This window comes from Lissotriton helveticus, chromosome 9, assembly GCF_964261635.1.
Source record: "Lissotriton helveticus chromosome 9, aLisHel1.1, whole genome shotgun sequence".
In the NCBI taxonomy this organism is placed as follows: Eukaryota; Metazoa; Chordata; class Amphibia; order Caudata; family Salamandridae; genus Lissotriton; species Lissotriton helveticus.
The window spans coordinates 746,579,395-746,600,143 of NC_136070.1; positions in this window are offsets into that span (position 1 = coordinate 746,579,395).

The following is a 20,749-nucleotide window of genomic DNA, read 5'->3' on the forward strand; positions in this document are numbered from 1 at the left end:
AGGCATGTTCTCGTGGAAGTCCTTCTGTGCCTCTGTCTCTTCCAGCTTGGGCCACACGACTATCTTGTTTACTCTAGCCATGCGGTCTTGGGACCACACCCTGCCATCGCTGAGGAGGGCTGCTCTACCTCGCACCTCCTTGACTTGTAGGGGCTGACTATATTTGCTGTCGCCTTTCTTTTGAAGGGTAGGGAGTTTAACCCTAACCCACTCTCCTTCCTCCAGCTCTGTTCCTTTCACGTTCCGACGTTTGTCATAATTCGCAGCATAGATCTTTTGGGCTTTTTCCAAGTTGTGTTGAACCACCGCAGGGGACCATTTACTAGTGATGGTCTTCTCCCTCCACACTACATTGTCCCGTGTGAACGGATGCCGTCCTCTCAGTACTTGAAATGGACTGTACCCCACCGCCGTGGGGGTGATCCTGTAGGACCACAGCATACTCATTACCTCGGTCTCCCAATCCTTTCCCTGCATAATGGCCGCCTGTATGGAGCCCATCAGCACACGGTTGAACCGCTCCACCTGACCATTGCATGCGGGATGATACACTGCCGTGTGCTTGGATTCGATACCATTCCTCCTCATGAACCTAATCCATTTGTCCGAGACAAACTGCGGGCCATTGTCACTGAGGATGGTTTTGGGGATGCCTTCCCTTAAGAAAACTGAAGTAAGGAATCTCAAAATCGTGTCAGTGTCCATGGATTCTTGAATGTCCACCTCAGGCCATTTTGAATACTTGTCCATTACCACACACAAATACTTGTTCACTCCCTTGCTGTCCAGGACCGGTCCCAGTATGTTGATTGCCACATTCTCCCAAGGTCCCTTTGGCGTGTCAAACTTCCCCATGGCCGGTCGGAGTGGCCTCAGCACCTTGTCAGCGCCTTGGCATTGGCCACACTCCCTTACTTGCCTCTCAATGTGGACATCCATGCCTGGCCACCAATACATCTGCTTAACGCGTGCTTTGGTCTTTACAATACCTAGGTGGCCCTCGTGTAGTATAGTTAGCAATCTGGGTACCAGTGAATCTGGCGGCACGACTCTTTCGCCCCTATAGATAAACACCCCAGAATCACTCAGGGACAGTTCTTCCCTTATTTCATAGAACCTCCGTACTTCATCAGTGAGCTTCCTTTTGTCAGGCCAGCCTGATGTCAAGTATCTCTTGATCTCCACTTTTTCCATGTCCTCATCATAGGCGGCCTTCCATTCTTGGACACTTATCGAACTCTCATAGTCCTCCATACTTGCCACCATCTCCTCCTTGTCCAGGGCATCCTCTGGCGCCACTTCCATCGCCGCAGCCCTGCTGAGATAATCCGCCACCCTGTTCTGTGTTCCCGGCAGGTATTCGACATCATAGGTGTAATCGAGCAGCTTCAGAGTCATTTTGGCTATTCTCGGGGTCGCCGTCTCATGACCCGAGGAAGTCAAGACCTTGATCAGGGGTTTATGATCCGTTTGCAGCTTGAATCTCGTACCCCAAACGAACTGTCTGAATCTGCCTAAAGCCCAGGTGACTGCCAGCATCTCTTTTTCAATTACGCTGTATCGTTGCTCGGTCGGAGACAACGCACGGGAAGCAAAGCAGATCGTCTCAGTGGCTCCATTATCCCTCACTTGAGCCAGAACCGCCCCTAAGCCCTTATCACTGGCATCTGTGGTTACCACGGTCTGGCCCGAGGGGACAAACCCTTGCAATGGAACGGCTTGACTGATGCAGTCTTTGATTGTGTCAAACTCCGCTTGCGCTTCTGCGTCCCACTCAAACTTGGTTTTGTCTCTGATGAGTTGCCGCATCCTGTACGTCCTGGTGGCAAAGTGTCTCACAAACTTACTATAATACTCGGCCATCCCAAGGAACGACCTCACCTCCTCCTTGGAGCTTGGCGCCTTTGCATCCTTTATGGCCTTCACATTTCGTTCTTTGGGTGAAATTCCACTCGTGCTGATCTCATGGCCCAAGTAGGTCACCGAATGGGTCCCTATCTTGCACTTACTCCATTCCGCCGTTAGCCCTTTGTTCTGCAACACTTCCAGCACTCTCCGCAACTTTCTGTCGTGATCACCTTTGGAAGAGCCCATCACCAAGATGTCATCTTGAAAGTACTGTACTCCTGGAATGTCCTTGAACAACCGGTACATCAGCTTCTGAAAGACAGCCGCTGCGGATGCCAGGCCAAAGGGCATCCTCCGGAACTGGTAGCACCCGAATGGAGTAATGAAGGCGGTGTACTTTCTGCTCGATGGATGCAGCTCAATCTGGTAGTATGCAGACGTGAGATCTATAGTGGAAAAGTGAGTCACACCTTTAGTCTTGGCGAGCATCTCCTCGATTCTGGGAAGGGGAAACTTCTCCACGATGAGACTTTTGTTGAGCTCGCGGAGGTCAACGCAGAGCCGAACCTGCCCATTTGGCTTCTTGACCACAACCAAGGGGGATAGCCACTCCGCACTATCCACCGGCTCTATGACGCCTTGCTCCTCTAGCCTCCGGAGTTCCTGTTGTACTGCTCCGCTGGTAGACATGGGAATGTTCCTGACTTTATGCACCACTGGTACTGCGCCCTCCTTGAGGACCATTTTGTGAACGAACTTGTCCAGTTTTCCCACTGAGCCGTCAAAAACTTTGGGGTATGCTGACTTCCAATCTTCTCCACTCGTGAGGGGCCACTCGTCTGTCAAGAGAATCTGTTCTTTTCCTCCCGGGTTGAGTATGATCCCCAGATCTCCTGCATCTCTCCACCCCAGCACGGAAGGTCCTCTCTCCGCTATATACAGGGTGCACGTGGCTGACCTCCCTCTGAATTCGAATGTGAAGTCTCGGCACCCCACCAAGGGAATGGCATTTTCCGTGTACGAGATGGGTCTGATGTCCGGCGGCCATAGGTCTGGCCCCACCACCGGCACAAAGTCTTCCTCCCATATGGATCTTTGCACGATGGTCCAAGGGGATCCTGAGTCGACGGCCACGTGTACCTTCACTCCCCCTATCAACATGTCCGTGCGAGGCTTGTCTCTTCGCTTTCCCGTCACCTCAAGTACCTGGTCTTCGATGCATAACACCAAGTCGTCGTCATCCAGGTCGTCCTCCCCGCTGACGTCGGCTGCGGCCGCATCGACGCACTTGACCGTGGATTTCTTCCCCTTCTTGCGGCAGACTTTCTCAAAATGGCCGACCAGGCCGCAAAACGAGCATCTGGCGCGGAACGCGGGACAGCGTTTATCCTGCGCCGAATGTGCCGTGCTGCCACATCTGTAGCATGCAAACTTGATGTCTGAACTAGGGCGGACTGCCTGCTTCCCTGTCCATCTCGAGTCCTTCCTCTGATCCCCATACACTCCCTTGGGTCTTCCGGGCTGGGGTGCATCATCTATCTTATTAACCATTTGCCTCGGTGCGTTCTCGCGTTTGGCCGCCTCCGCACCGCGCCTTGACATCTCAGCCTTTTTGACCATCGCCACAACTTCTTTAAGGGATGTCTCACTCTGCGCCCACAGTTTGTCCTGGACAGACCTGCACGTGGTGTGCATAACAATTTGGTCTTTTATATATTCCTCCTGAAGACCTCCATACTGGCACGTGATGGCCAAGCGTCGGAGCGCTGCCACGTAATCATCAATCGACTCACCAGCCTCCTGCTTCCGCTGTTGGAAATTATACCTGTCTATGGAGACACAGACTGCTGGGCGGTAATGGCTGTCCAAGTCATCCAGTGCGTTTTTAAAGACATCTGTCTCCGTCGCTCCCCTCTCCTTGGGCACCAGATTCTTGAACACTCTCACCCCCTCCGGGCCCAGGTTGTGGAGCAATAGTCTCTTCTTCCTTTCCGAGGTGAATTCCCCTTCATTTTCATCTTCGAGTGCCTCAATATAGTTTTGAAAATATTCCTTCCAGTCCTCCCATTTTAACTGTGGTTCGCCCGGTCTGGGCAAGAATGGAACAGGGGTCATCAGCGCAGACGCTTGCGTTGCCATTCTAGCTGCACCTCTGGGGTCTCCCACCTGGGCACTGTGTTGACTGGGCACACCGGATGCTCCTGCACTCCCTGCCGTGTTCCCTTGCCCTCTGGGGCTGCCTGGCGTGCTATCCCTTCTAGTCTGCGTGGGGTCGTCGATTTGCGCCCCTTCCTCTGTCTTGGGGTCACTGCCTTTTGCTGCCAGGATGCTGGCTTTGCTCTCCTTCACTAGCCCAGCACTGACCTGGTTGTAGGAGCTGGATAGGATGGTTCCCGTGTTTTTCAGCTACTGCCACGCCCTCTGCTCGTCTTTTCCTTGTTTTTCTCTTACTGCTGGAGGTGTGGGGCTGTCATGGAGTGTCTGCTCCTGACCACTGTGGTGCCTGGTGTTCGTGGTCCCAGCCTCGTCGCCAATGTAATGTTCTTTTGCCCCCACACTATGCACTGAGTCCAGGTAGGTAAGAAGCCTTGTCTTTATTTCCACATATAACAAGTAAATAACTCAAATGGAGCACAAGGGCGCCGAGCGTCTACACAGCGACTGCTCCGGTCGCCAACTGCCGCTTTCACCGTTCGCGCCTTCACTCTGGCGCCTAGTGCGCATGCGCGCGCATCGCGCTCCTGTCTATGGCGTGACGCGTCATCGCGTTCACGCTCATAGACTAGAGCGCATCCTACAAGAACCTTACCTTAGTTAGGCAAACGAAATACCTGTGCTTTCCTTCGAGACGGAGAAGTTGAAAACGGAGATGCGGGGAGCTTCAGCAAACAGCAGTCTCGAACCGCGATCCAGGATGATCCGCATCGGAAAAAGGGCGCGGTTCCCTTTTATATGCGGTGAAGGAAAAGACGGTGGCCGCATCTGAACACATTTCTCTCGTGTGATTCAGAGCGCGGAGAAAGCAAAAGGATAGCAAATGCCAATCATATGGGTCATGCGATAGGGGCAAATAGGCAGAGCACGAACAATGCACACTGATTTGGCATGGTTGGAAACATTAATTAAGCATGGCATCACAACTGTTTTAACTCCTAAAGACATCACATGCATAAACTGACATTACGAAGGTGTCTCAAAATAGGGCTTTACAAGATCAAGCACATATAATCAAATAATATAACAAAGAAACTACTGGCTGCATTCTCGAGTGAGTCTGATGCGCTCTGAAGGGTCATGACAGTCTGAAAGTCTGAAGGGTCATGACATAGAGGTAAAGGTTGAGTTTGAGATGGGATACCTCGGTCTTAGCTTGTAATATAGGAAACCACGAGGGAAGGGATACCCAGGTTGCGACACTAATATGTATTGTAACAATTTGTTTAAGTAAGAACAGAACATCACCTTAGTGGGCTGGCATTATCAAGATTTGACAGTTACTCGAAAGGCAGGCTATTATCCTGCATGTTGTCCATTAGTAAATAGGACTGAGACTTTTTTATACGTAAATTGTTCTGGAATATATTGTTTAAAAATACAATTTCCTTAGTGAAAAAGAAGGATCTGAGAACAGTGGGAATGAATACCCGATATGCTCCTGTAGATTGTCAAGGTCCACTTTATGCACGCCGAGGATTTTACTTTATGTCCACTGATACTTACTCAAATGTTTATAATGGTACAGAGTACGTTTAGGAATGGTGCTCCCTTTTGGTGTGCCCTATAAGTATAGTAAGCCAAATATAAGATGGGTTAAAAGGACTTTGACAAAGTAATTTTGCGACAGAGAGACAGACATGGAGGTCAATAATTATAGTAATGGTATCACCTTTAGGTACATTCTTTCCTCCATTATTACTATTGGTGGTACCACTATGGCCAGGGGTGAAAGGGCTAGGGAATATTTTGGATGTGAGCTGCAGATATTGTCTAATTCCACTGTAGCGGCTTTGCATGACATACCCACCCTATTTGAAACTATGCAAATATATTCTGAGAAAACCAGATATGCATTTGATTTTATCCTAGCTAAGAGCAATGGTGTATGTGCAGTAGTAGGATACTGGTGTGTGGTCAGGATCACTAATATGGAAAATAATATTACCCAACATATTTTAGATATCTTGGAAGATGTTAAAGGGATGGAAAGCGGAAATTGGAGTTGGTCCCTCTTTGATTGATCGGGTCGGATCCTGGAAAGGGGGATCTATTTTGTTGTGGTTGGGATTACTTGCTGCATTCTGGTGCAGTATCTCCCCTTAGGCTGCTCTTACTGCACCACCCGTCTTCTCCTAAAAGAACATCGATCCATGATACCAATGCAACAATTATGATCCAGAAGGATGTGAACAATCACCTGCAGATAGACAAGGGTATTTTTGAGACTTCCCTCCTTACTGTTACTTTCCCTGAAGCTGAAGACATGGAATTCTGCTAAAATCAAATTTCTAAGTTTATTTGAATGATATGTCTTTTGTTATTCCAAAATATTGGCTTAGCTCCTGCTAAAAAAAAGGAGGGTCTGCTTGAATAAAAATTATGCTTTCGTATTGTTCTTAGTAAGTTAGCATTTATGGCGCCATTTTTGTGTACCGGCGCCATTTTGTATTATGAACAAAACGAATTCTCCACCATTTCCGAGAAACGGCCTTCTCTAGGTTATGTTCTTTCGGAGCTGAGTTCTGTCACAGTAATGAATGCACTGTTCTTATTAGTGCATATCCTCCCTCTAAATGTAAGCCCTCTCCCACTTGTCTAGAGGCGGGCATAGGCAGGAATGACCTTGACTGATAGATATGGTGTACCCGGCTTCAGAATAGAAACCTACTACTTTGTAATTTACTGTCCAGCTGCGTTTCTCAGGAAAATTCCCTGGTGGGCGTGTTTTCATTGATTCTAAAATGTATATAATGTATTATGCTCGCTGAAGTCAGGCTCTCTCTGCAGACTGGGCAGACAGGGCTTCGTGCTGAGCGAAACTTGAATAAACTGTTATTGGTTTGTATTCTTTACTGTCGGGCCATTTCCTTCAACAGTCAGTGGGTTTGGTTGAGGAGTACAATGGTACTCTCAAGCAAAAAAACTGGCAAAAAGTCAAGAGACTAAGGGTTAAAGTGGCCCGATGCTTTGCTGTTAGCTCTTTTGTCAATAAGAACGACGACACATTCTAGAACAGGATTGTCACCGTATGAGGTTGTATTTGGTTGCCCGGAAAATGTCTGGGGCATCCCGCGACCTTGGGTGTCTCTGATATTGAGTACCCATTGTTGATCGATTATCTTGACCAGTTAACTGAAAGTTTGCGTTCTATTCACCAACAGGTCTGGGAAGCCCTTACGGCTACACCAGAGGGGCCCGGACATGACATTCAGCCTGGGGACTTTATCTTTGTCAAGAATTTTCCGCAAAGGAAAAGTTTGGATCCACAATGGAAGGGACCCGAATAGATCCTTTGAGCAAAACGCACTGCAGACAAGGTCGCTGGGTGTAAGAACTGGATTCATGCAACCCATTGTCGCAGAATCCCTTTGCCTTTGCCCTTTGACCAGTGATCGAAGGATGGAGAAGGGGACTCTGAGTACGAGACGGTGCCACATTTTGTCCCTTTCAGCAAAGCAACGTTGTCCTGGATGCAGACGGACAAGAAAAATGATGATATGCTGAATACAGCTGTTCCTCTGGAAATATCAAAGAGCCTCTTTTCATTGATCCTTCTGTGTCTGAAGTCACTAGGTACAATTTGTGTCCTCGGCTGGGGAACGGTGCACCAAAAGAGAAGAAGGATTAGTTAGGGATGGACTGTGGAAGTCAGGGTGCACTCTGCTATAGTACCAACAGAATTAGTTTAGGGTGATGAGAGTTCTGTGCACTGTTTGAACATTGGACAGAATAGATTGAAGTATACAATGGATGTATACAATCCTGGTTGATGTGGTTTACAAGCTTAGGACAGAGCAAGCTCCACTGCTGGTGCTCAAGAGCGCCAACGTATTGATGAACATTAGGAGCCTGTACCACTGAGGCCCTGACAGACACTGGGAACTTGTGTTTTTTTTTTAAACTTTATTTTTCAAGGTTTTATCAGCGGTACAACAAGAGTGATGCATTTATAACCATACATTTCAGCATATAATCATCAATGCGTATATGTAGCCGGTCATGACAGCAGGGCTTGAAATACATGTCAATACAATTTGTGAGCAGTTTAAATATGTCTCCATCTGCGTTTCCCTGACCATAAATTAATGCAAAGTCTACTTGGCAACATAAGATAATTAGCAATACAAAGTCTCAATTTGGCCTAGTGCATAGTTATTCGTCCCCACATGACTGCTAGGGTTCCAGAGAAAAAGCACACATTTCAAAGGAGTCACGTCCCCCAGGCCAGCCAAAACAATCTGCAGTGTATCATCATGCAGTCAATGTCTAGGTTTGTAACCAATTCCTAAATCTCGTGTGCCCTATCCCTTGTGAGGGCATTCAGAGGTCCACCCCACTGCGGCATTATGTCTGTGATGAGTGGAGTGTTTCTACGTTATCAGAGTCGTTGCCTTCTAGCAGGTAGCATTGCAATGGGGCCCAAATATCAGCCGGCCTGGAGGAAACAGGTAGTAGTTCAGAATAGGTAGCGATCTGTTCCTGGCAATATGTAAGATCATGCAGCCAATCTTTGAATTTAGGGGCTCTGCCTCTTCCCCATCTACAAGCTACTCTCCTCTTGGCCACTAGGAATGCTAGTGCGACAAATTTACGATGTGGTGCTTGTATCGGCTCTACATACCCTAACAGAGCAAGTGTTGGAGTTGGCAGGACTTCAGTGTTAATCATCTTAGACAAAGCCACAAACACCTGACGCCAATGCGCCTGCACACTTTCGCATTCCCACGCCAAGTGTAAAAAGTCAGCCTCTGGAGCGTGACATCTATCACAGGTGTCAATGTCAAGTAGATTAAACCTGTGCATGCGGACTGGATTGTAATAAAGCCTATGTATGAATTTATAATGTATCATTCTGAATCTGCTGCTCGAGGAGACGCGTTCCGTTTGTTGTAAGCAAAATTCCCATTGCTTATCCGTGAGGACTATGCCTAGCTCCTGGTCCCATATGGCCTTGGCCGCAAGCGGCGGTGTTCCTTTCAACGTATGTACAGTCCTGTAGATCGTCGATACTAGTTTTTTGGGTGTTTCATCCCGGAGGATACGTTGTAATGGTTCAAACACTGGAGGCTCATCAGGAAAGTCAGGTGTGAGTGCCTTCAGTCCCTGGCGCAGTCGAATGTAAAGAAAAGTGTCAAGAGGAGACGGGTCCGCACTAGAGCTTAGGTGGTATAGAGTGCGAAATATTCCGTCATGGTACAGGTCCCCCCATGTTGCAACATTTAAGCGTTTAGCTAGTTTCTGGAAGACTGCCTCTTGCAGCAAGGGCATGTCTGGGTGATAAGTGAGCGGCAGCAGCGGTGAATACATCATGGTGGTGTTTAACATAGTTCCTAATCGGGCGCACGCATTGACAGTGCTCATTACCGTTGACGGCGTCCGATCCCTTCCCTGGGAAAGGGCATATAATGCCCCGTCTATAGGGACTGGATGAGCCAGCCAATGCTCCGCTGCCAACTGGGCATATACCGCGGCTGATGTATCCAAAAATAAGCATAGTGTGCCTGAGCAGCATAATAATACAATTCAAAATCCGGAATACCGAATCCCCCACGGTAGTACGGCCTGATGAGAAAATCCCACTTTAGCGAATATCCCACTTTAGCCGGGGCGCTTTGCCACCCCACACTAACCGAGTGAGCTCCGATCTAAGCTGTTGGAAGAAATATCTTCCAGGATAAAATGGAACATTCAGGAATAGATAAAGCAACTGCGGCAAAATCACAATTTTTATTACAGATGCTCTACCTGCCATCGACAGTGGTAATGCGATCCACCGCGTAATGTTGTCAGTGATACGAGACATGGTCGTGCCATAGTTAGCTCGTAGTAATTCATCTCTGTCTCTTGTCACACGAATTCCTAAGTATTTGAAATCCTCCTCGCACCAGGCAATAGGATAGTCTAAAGCAAATTTCACTGTGGACGCTGTGAGGGGAAATAAGCACGATTTGGCCCAATTTATCTGGATGCCAGAGAGTTCACCGAATCGAATAAACTCCCTGAGAACTGGGTTTAGGTGGTGGCTAGGATCACATATGTATAAGGTGATATAATCTGCATACATTGAGATCAAGATCTGTCGCTGATTACATTGCAACGCTTTCTCTTTATGGTGTTGCCGCAGTTTCGCCGCCAAGGGCTCAGTAGTGATCGCAAATAATAGGGGCGCCAAGGGGCAGCCCTGTCTTGTGCCTCTCGTGATAGGAAATCCATGAGATATCCTCCCATTAGCAGTTACTTTGGCTACTGGCGACTCATGTAATAGTCTGATCCAAGATATAAAAATAGTCAGGAAACCCATGCGTTCCAACACTTGAAACACATAGTCCCATTCTAGGGAATCGAAGGCTTTGGTGACGTCCCAAAAAATGGCAGCCATAGGTAAGTCCTCACGCACATTATTTATGATGGTAAAGAATGTGCGCAGGTTGTGTGATGTCGCCCTACCAGGGACAGAGCCCGCTTGGTCGGGTAAAATCAGATTAGGCAGCAGGAGGTTGATGCGTGTCGCAATTAATTTAGCAAGTATCTTCATGTCGCAGTTGAGCAACGACAGTGGCCTGTACGAATCACAGCTACTCTCCGGCTTCCCTGGTTTGAGCAACAACGTAATAAGAGCAACACGCATGGATGGCGGGAGATGCCCTACTTCCAGTGCATCTTCATAGACTTCCCGCAGGATCGGGGCCATGAAGTCAATGTATGTTTTATAAAACTCTACTGGGATGCCGTCTAACCCTGTAGCCTTACCCAATTGCATTTGCATTATTGCGTCTCGTACCTCGTCGATTTCAAACAGAGCACTTACAAATTGTCTCTGTGTTTCGCTTAACCAACCTAAGGGTATATCCTGCAAATAGTCATGCAATTGAAGCTTCCCAACTCTCATGGTGTATGCCAATCCGTCCGATCCTTCAATTTCCAGTATGACATTCGGCTGGCGCGTCATCTTGATTGACGCAGCTAGCGCTTTCCCCGGTCTCTCCTTCGCCATATCAGCGAGCCGTCCAATGCCTGCCTCTGAATTTGGACTCTCTACAGCCTCTTCAGTGTATTCCGTGAGTTTCCCCCGGATTTGCGATAGGGTTGCCCCATCCGGGCATTCCGCTAGGGATCTGTCAAGTGTTTTGAGTTCAGTTTCAAGAGTGGTCAGTTTTTTCAGTATACTTTTAAGGACCCCCGCCCCTTTCGCTATACAAATCCCTCTCAGCGTAACTTTAAAGGCGTCCCAGATAGTTTCCACGTCTTTCACTGAGTCCTTGTTGCGCGCGAAGAAGTCTAACGTTTCCTCTCTCAGCTCTTCCTGAAACACAGCGACTAGAAGCATGGTAGGTTGTAGTCGCCAGGCAGATTTTGGCGGACCTAGGTCCTCAGCCTGCAACGTGATCTTAACCGGCGAGTGGTCGGAGAGAGTTCTGGATAAGTGTTACGCTCCTACAAGCGCAGGGCATAGTTGCGGGGGAATAGAGATGTAATCTAGCCTAGCCCATGACCGAGCTTGTGCTGTGAAATGTGTGCCTTCTCGTGAGTTAGCATTAAGGTGTCTCCATGTATCAACCAGATTATAGTCTTGGATCAACGTGTGCAGTTCTGACCTTGCTTTGGTGTAATGGAGGGGGGCAGGGTGTGACCTGTCAATGGCAGGTTCGTGTGCTATGTTAAAATCCCCGCCCCAAATTATGTGATCAGGGCCCGTGCTCATAACAGTGGCCCATAGTTCATTAAAGAATTGAGGATCATCAGTGTTGGGTCCATAGGTGCATATTAGAGTGACCGCCATGTGTCCCAGCCTACCCCATAGTATACAGTACCGTCCCTGAGTGTCTTGCGTGCTACCAACCAGTGTAAATGGTGTTCCCCTTTTGACAAGAATCGCCGCTCCTCTAGCATAAGTCGAATAAGAAGAAAAGGCTGTATGAGCCGACCATCTGGAGGCAAATGTGTGACCAGTGAGGGGTTTGAAATGCGTTTCTTGTATGAAAGCAATATGTATAGCGTGACGGTCCAGGTAGGACAACACCTGTCGCCGCTTCCGCGGGTCTCCCAGCCCCCATACATTCCATGTGAGAAGGTTCAGTTTAGTGTCTGCCATATACAGCCTGTTTTGTATTTGTATCGTTGCTTGCGTGTCCAAGCCAGCCCGGATAACCTTCTGCACTTATCGTGACATGTATCATCTACAAATAGTTTCACATATGGTGTATCATATCTCGGCATCCATAAAACGCATTCTCTACAATAATAGTCAGTTCTCAATACTGAATGTTTCAAATGCACCACGTGAAAAACCCTGCCCCGCCCGTTCCTCCCTAGTCGGCCCCAAATTATCCCACCCAGTCTGTCAGCAGTCATTCTTGTCATGGGATTCTCAAACATCCCATTCCCCTCAATCCCACCGCCCTCCCACTGAAGCGTTTCCAACTCGCCAGAACTGCACATCCACCCCCCTCCCAGCATTCCCAACATCAACATTGTCCCTTGCCAAAATTTAGAACAGCAAATTGGGGAACACCCATAGGGGGACATCTTAGAGAGCTCGCTCAACCGCCTCCCTCTCCCTCCGGCCTCCGGACCTGTTCCACCCCTAGGCTCGGGGCAATGATAGAGGCAGGTCCTGGAATACATTACCACCGGTGCAGTCTCAAACGTCCCCGGGCAGCCAATCACAGTTCATCAACCAACATGGTTAGCAACTTTCTCAGAGTTCAGTCCAAAAGTACCATTACGGGTTGGCACCACCATGCGCAGCCAAGATTCAATCCTCGTCCTCAATGTCATCTTCTTGCTCCCGTCGACCATCCTCACGATTCCTTCCCCCTCGGCGCGTCTTTTTCAGTTCTCGCAGGAAATCGTCAGCCTGTTGTGGATTTGTAAAGAACTTCTGCTTCCCCTGGTACGTTACCCGAAGGCGGGCCGGATACAGCAATGCATAGTCAACTTGAGCCGCCCACAGTTTTTTCTTTACGTCCATAAATGTGCGTCTCTCCTCCTGTACTAACGGGGTGAAGTCCGGGAATATGGAGAACGAGACACCATTATAATTCAGGTCCGGCTTGGATCGTGCCGCACGCAAAGCCACATCCCGGTCTCGATAGTTCAATAGCCTGGCGATGATTGGTCGAGGGGAACAGCCAGGTTTGGGCTTGGGCCCGAGCGATCGATGTGCGCGCTCTACAATCAGCTGTGCAGAGAACGCTTCTGCCCCAATGGATGCCACCAGCAATTTTTCGATGTAATCTTCCTGCGTCCAGTAGCTGTGGACTCTGGAATACTCGTAACGCGTATGTTATTCCTGCGACTACGGGCTTCCAAATCCTCATTCTTTGCTGCGATGACACGGAGCAGTTTATCCATCCTCGCCAGTTGTGTCGTATGGCCAGCAGTTAGGTCATCTGAGTCAGCTATTCACCTTTCCGCCTCCGTGAAACGCTCCTCGTGTTGATCTACTTTGTGGATGAGGGTGTCCATCCTAGAGGACATGCGATCTACCTTATCCACAACAGTCGCGAAACCCTGCCGCATCTCCATCAGTAGTTGTTTCATGTCCATGTCTGGAGAGGGATCGTTGACACCCTGCACCTCCATCTCAATTTGCGCCTCGGCAGCAGAGCCAGGCCTCGGCCCCTTTTTAGCGGCCTCAAACGTGAGTTTGGGCTGCCGAATATCTGACTTCCCCATGGCCCCTACGTTGAGGTGCTATCGCCGGCCTGTGGCGTCTGTAGCGGATGGGGCTGAGTAGCGTTATGGCAGTGATGTCGCCGCAGGATTATGTACAACAAAAGTTCAGGTGTGGGCACTCATAGTCGTCGCTGTTCGCGGTACCCTACCCACCTGCTGCGTTTGCGATCCCAGGGTCAGCAATGCACACAGTGCGCCGAATCAAGCTAACACGCCTTGTTTTGTGAGGCCAGGCGGAGCAGCAGCTGGGCGCTCGGATCTTGAGCCCGGGAGATCAGTAGTGTGCTCCGCTATTGTAGGTGTAGCAACGCCTGTCCCACGGCATCAACCAACAGTCAATCTGTTAGGGCACATAGCTGTGATTGCAGTCCGCGAGTTCATAAGAACCAAGATGGCGGCGTCAGGAGCAGTGTAATCAAGAGACAGTGCCCAAGCAGCACTAGCATCAAAGCTCAGCCCACTCGTTATCCGTTTTCCAGCACGTCCCGCCACCACTCATTCAGCTTCTACTCCGCACCCCACAGCCGGCCCATGCCCCGCACTTTCCTCGTCACAAGTAGCTAGCCGTGTCATCAGCGTCTCTCCACAGAGTAAACGCCTCATGACAGTGTCATACCTCCACGGTTGGATTGTGCAGTGGAGCAGCAGTATCTTGATGTGCAGTGGCTATCCCAGTCTGTCCCTCCACCTTGTGATCTCCCGAGGGGTTACAGCTACGCTCTCTCCTCAGACCTGCCACTGGGTGTAGCTGCGGCGTAATGTTGGCGCAATCTGTGTCTCCCCTGTACTTATCTTCAGGGGTCCGTAGGCAGCTCCACAGCTTTCTCCTTGCAGCAGTATCCTGGGGTGGTGAATTATACCCTCCGCCGGCGGTATTTCAGTACCGCGTCCCGGGGATCACGGTAGGTCAGCAGCCACCAGGTGGACTCTCCTACGCGGCCTGGGCACCTCGTGGCGACCACGGTCTTTCCCGGGCAGAGCCTCTGCCCCCCGTAGTCCGCTCTTCACAGGCCGCAGCTCCGGGGCGCACAAGTCCCCCGCATATCTTCAGGTCCCCTCGGCGGAAAAGGATAAATCTCACCTCGATTGTAAAGGACCGGTCCCTGAGTCTTTCTGTGTGTCAAGAGTCGTGCTGCCTGCCGATTGGAAAGGATAAATACAGGATTTTGTTTCCAGGAGTCCGGAGCTTCACACAAGTGTGGCCATTACGGTCACGCGCCCTCTAGCGCCCCCTGGGAACTTGTGTACTTGTTTGCACCTTGCCCCCCTTTTTTTTCTTTTTTCATCATTCACTATGGATCCGTTTGGCAGGACGGTTGCTGAAGAGGAGCAGCCAGTGCCTCTTATTGCCCAGCACAATCAATAATCCCAACAAAAAGCAGGAGAGCAACCCTGAGCAATGTATTTTTAGGGACACTTAAGAGGTTTTTTGTGAGAAATAATGGCTTGTTGGGGGGCGTGGCTACGGAGGCGACCAAGATGGCTGCCTCCTAGTGAAGCTCCGCCTTCCAGGCTCCCAATATCGCGGATTAGCATGTAATCCGTCATCATCCTGCCTGCAACGCATTTCCATCCGACAGTTTTGGCAATTCCGCACCCCCTGGTGGCTCCGATCTCTATGGGGATGGCGTTTGAGAAGGGCGCGGTGGAGGGGTTCATCCCTATCTGCGCCCGGCCGTTGGGTAAGTGCTGCACTTGGGGCGCCCCGGCTCGCCTCGTTATCTCCCGTGGCCCACGGGCTGCCTGTCTCTTTCCCCCCACTGCCTGCCTGGTTTGTGCTGCACCGCGCCGGACTTCCGGAACACGTTCGCGGCCTTCGGGCCTTTGGTGCGTCCCTGGGCCGGGGCCTCGGGTAGCGCGCCTGCCGGCTGGGCTTGTGGTTGGGGCTGGGCGGATTGTGGACTGTGGGGACGTCTGGGGAGGATGCTGGGCACTTTGGGTGGCGGCTCCCACCCGCTGGCTGTGTGTCGGCCCTGCCTGAGCACCGCGCCGCTTTTACCCCCCCTATCGACCATCTCAGCGGCAGCGCTGCTGCTGCGGGGGGATCACCGAGCCTGGCCTTTCCTGGTGTGCATCCTGGCTGAGGTCGGCGCTGGATGTGGCGGCAGCTGACACGGTGCCGGCCGTGCTGAGCCTGGAGGCTGGCGGGCCACTTTACCCGCTCCGGGCTGCCCGGATGGGGGGTCGCTGGTGGTTGCGGCGGCCATTTGTTGCTGGCTCAGGGTTGGGCCGTTGGGCCTGTGAAGATGGCTGCCTCTCGTGGGAATATTTGATGAGCCATTCTCTAGTTGGTTATTCACGCTTCCCTTGCTGAAGGATATCCCACGTCAGTGATATTGCTGCCCATGTTACTATATTTGCCCTTTGCCGCACACCCGTGTGGAACACCCAGTGCTTCATGTTTTGTGAACAATCACTTCCTTTGGTCTCCTGACTCATTGCCTTGGCTACAATGCCATTTCTCCGTCCTTCACTGCCGCTTTTGCTCTGATCATGGGGAAGAAAGATCCCAATCAGCGCAAGCTCAGTTTTGATAAGTCCTCCCTCCACACATCAGATGCTCCACCTGGCTCCTCTGCGTGGGCTACGGGATCTACTGAGCGGGAAGATACAACATCCTTAGTTACTGCCATGCTGGGCAAAATACGAGCGGGTTTCAAGTCGCTTGACAGTCGCTTGGATAGTCTCGAGCAAAAGCTGGCAGATATGGGAGCCAAGGTCCAGGCCCATGATCGCCGCCTGGACGTGGTGGAGTCCAGGGTTTCGGATATTGAGGACAATGCCATGAAATCATTAAAATGATTAGAGCGTGCCGAAAAGATTCTAAAAGAGGTAGCCATCAAGAATGAGGATCTAGAAGTGCGTAGCCGACGCAACAACATCCGTATCGTCGGCGTGGCAGAGACGACCTCAACGGGACGTATGGACACTTTCGTGGGACAACTACTCATCGATCTGTTTGGCAGGGACGTGTTCACGCATGGATTTGAGGTGGATGCGCCCATAGGTCACTGGGGCCTCGGCCTCACCCTGGGCAACTACCCCGCTCGATCATTGCCAGGCTCATGAACTTCCGCGACCGATATGCTGCCCTGCGTGCTGCATGTGAGAAGGGGGAGATCCAATGGCAGGGTAGCACCTTATCCTTTTTTACGGACTTCACATTAATTGTTCAAGAGGCGCGGCGCGGCGCAAGTTTGCTGGAGTCAAGGCGACCATTCGTAATCTGGGCCTTAAATATGGCATGATGTACCCAGCGAGGTTGAGTGGATGTGGCCGGTAGATTCCGCATCTTTGACACTCCCACGGAGGCTCAGGAGTTCTGCCAGACCTACAGAAAGCAGGGGTCCCACTCGGCCACTGATACTGGAACCCAGTCCCCGACTCTCGGCGGATCGCAAAACAGTGTCGATCTCTTTGCGGACCCGGGGCTGGAATGAGGACTTGTTACGACATATCCTTTTGTAGCGCTCCTTGTGTTGCAAGACTTGATATTGGTTCTCTTTGTTATTTTTGTTGTGCATTGATTTGTCTTTGATATTCAGGACGTCTGCTCGATGTGGCGTTGCCACCCCCCATGGCGAATGCCCTTGTGACTTTATTCTTTTGGGGTTTCTTTTTGATGGTCCACCAATTAGCTCATTGGTCACTATCATGGGTATCATTAAGTTCTAATGTATGTTCATATTGGGTCTGACTCTATGGGGATGTCAGGAGGCTGGGTGGTGGGTGGGGGGCGGGGTGTTTTTGTTCTTTTGTATATTTGATTGTTATGGCATTCACTGTGCAATTGTGAGGAGATGGAGTAGCACACAGTTCAATTCAACTTTGATTTCCTTTGCCCTATGGCCAAGGTAGGCCTTCAGTCTGGGCCTTCCCGACTATCACTGATGTCCTGGAATGTTCGGGCCTGAATAATACTAGGAAACGCAGACAGGTTTTTAGTTATGTCTCTCGTCATAATATGGACATTGATTTTTTACAGGAAACTCATTCGGCACATTCAGATTCAGCTTCCGTTGCCAGGAGTTGGGGGGCCCATCGAGTTTTCTCGAATTTTAGTAGATGTGCAAGCGGAGTTGCCATACTCATACATAAACGGGTGCCTTTTGTGTTATCCAGTAGCATCACAGACAGCGAGGGTAGATATTTAATTGTCGCTGGTGTGCTTATGGGATACAGGATTACACTGGTGGGGATTTACGGCCCCAATGTTGACACCCCTTCATTTTTTCAGGAACTACAGGTGAAGCTCCTAACGATTGATGTTGATTTGTTGTTTCTTGGTGGGGACTTTAATTTGTTGATAAATCCCGCTAGAGATAGCACCTCATCTTCCCCTAATATTAGAGCCCTTTCCCGTCCTGTGCTGTCTGATATATGCACTAATTTCTCCCTCATTGATATTGAAGCTCGAGTCTACCCGCACTCGCCTGACTACACACACCATTCTGGTTACCACAATACAAGGACTAGAATTGATTATTTGCTCCTTTCCCCTGGGGTCGCGGGCTGGGTCGAAGACCTTCTTACCCTACCGCGCACGCTGTCAGATCACTCCCCCATTGTACTCACGTTACAGATACCTAGACTAGGGGGCTATGGAGACAGTGGTGGTTCCCTGGAAGGGCTTTGACTCACCCTGTTTTCACTGAGGAGATCCGATGTTCCATTGATGATTATTTTGACCTCAACACTGGGACTGTGGGGTCCTGGGCGACACTGAGAAGGGTTCAAGGCCACTATTCGTGGGGTGTGTATCGCCAAACACGTGGGCGCCTTACGAGACATTCGTTCCACTTTATCCCGCATTGAGAGGGATATCTCGGCAATAGATAGAGAGTTATTGGACAACCCGACAAATGTTAGAGAGGCCAGACGCTTAGATCTAATGCTAGAATTTCGGGAGACTGAAGATAGAGAGCTGCGGTTTCTGAGCAAGCAATATACAGCGCGACAGTATGGAGAGGGCGATAGACCGGGCAAATTATTGGCGCAGATGCTCCGACCTCCACATCATGCATCATACATCACGGAAATTGTAGACTCGCAGGGGGTGGTGCACCATTCCACCCCGGACATCTGTGACACTTTTCTGTCATATTACAAGACCCTATACGCATCCACACTGTCGGGAGACCGGAAAGACCCCGGGCCTTATTTAAACGAGATTGCCATGGTTTATCTTGTAAAGCATATGCAAGAATTCCTGGCCACACCCATCACTCCGGATAGTATAGTCGAAGACATTGGTGCATTGAGGCGCTCCTCGGTGCCGGGCCTCGATGGCTTTTCCGCTGATTTCTACAAAGCTTATAAGGAAGAATTGGTCCCGAGATTGGTGGAGGAATACGCAGAGGCGTTGGAATCTGGCATATTGCCGCCAACTCTCCGTGAGGCGGTTATTGTTCTTCTCCCAAAGCCAGGCCCAGACCCCGCTTCTTGTAGCTCGTACAGGCCCCTTTCCTTATTGAATCTTGACTATAAGATCCTGGCCAAGGTTCTGGCAATCCGACTCTTGCTTTTGATGGAGCCCATCATTTCACCAGCAGAGTCGAGATTTGTCCCTCACCGCTCCACTTCCTTAAATTTGAGGACGCTGTTCTCAGGATTGCATAGAATAGACCCCTCCACTCCGGCCGCTTATGTACTCCTAGATGCTGAGAAAGCGTTTGACTCATTGGAGTGGCCCTTTTTTTTATCCATTATGAGGCGCATGGGGATGCCTGAGGTGTTTGTTTCTACAGTTGCTTTGTAACACACGCGCCTAAGGCCCGGTTGCGCTTGAATGGCACTATTACCGGACAATTTTCATTGTCGCGCAGCACGCGCCAAGGATTTCCCCTTTCCCCGTTGCTGTTTATCCTTGCGATGGACCCTTTGGTCCGCTATTTTCAGGAGAGGCACCTCCATCGAGGTCTCCAGTTCCACACAGGCCCACTTTTAATATCTTTGTATGCTGATGACACGATTTTATACGTTAGAATGCCTCAGGTTAACCTGGAGCCTTAAGTGCTTGAAATAATCCGCTTTGGGCAATATTCTGGCCTCTGCATTAACTGGCACAAGCCCGTAATTTTTCCGCTCACCCCCGCCACCTTGCGGTGGAATTGTGCCTTTCCCCTGGAATGGAGTACTGAATCGGTCAAATATTTGGGGGTGCATGTCCACCTTGACACTGTTTCCATAATCAGATTGAATTATGGTCGGGCTCTAAATTTTTTGGAAGACCAGCTTGAGAGATGGATTCGCCTCCCTCTATCCATGGCTGGACGGATCACCATAATAAAAATGGTACTACTCCCTTGTTTTTTGTACCTTTTCAACAACATTCCGATTCCACTCACCAAGACCTTTGTTTCCCAAATGCGCTCCTTACTGTTACGTTTAGTCTGGGGAGACGGGGTTCCGCGTGTGTCCTGGCGTGTTTTAACACTCCCATATGAAAGGGGCGGCTTTGGTGTCCCTGATTTTTATCTTTATTTTTTGGTTGCGCAATGTTCATATGCACATACCTGGTTCCACCCGGACGCCGAGATGTTGTATTTGAAGCCTGAGGCTGATCTGGTGCTTCCAGTGCCCCTTCCTACCGTCCTCCCCAGGGGTATTCCTCGAGATCCGCAAGACATACAGACTGCCTCGTCCACCTGTTGGGCTTGGGACAGGGTGCGCACATTGCTTCGTCTGGACCGATTGTATTCTCCCGCTCTCCCTCTGCCCATTGCTCATTGGCTCTCTATAACCGGTGAACCCGTGGTCCAGCGAACATTGTCTAAATATTATATCCACACCGTTGGTGATCTCTTCCCCGGGGGTCATGCCTTTTCTATATCAGAGGACCAACATTTTACTGACCGCTCATTCATGGATTCTTTTGTTTTGACTAGGGTTCGGTCCATGATGCGCGCCGAGTTCCCCACATTTTCGGCTCCCACTAATGACACTGTGTCCCATCGCATCCTTCTACACCGCCTGGAGGACATTGGCATCTGTGGCTCTGCTCTGC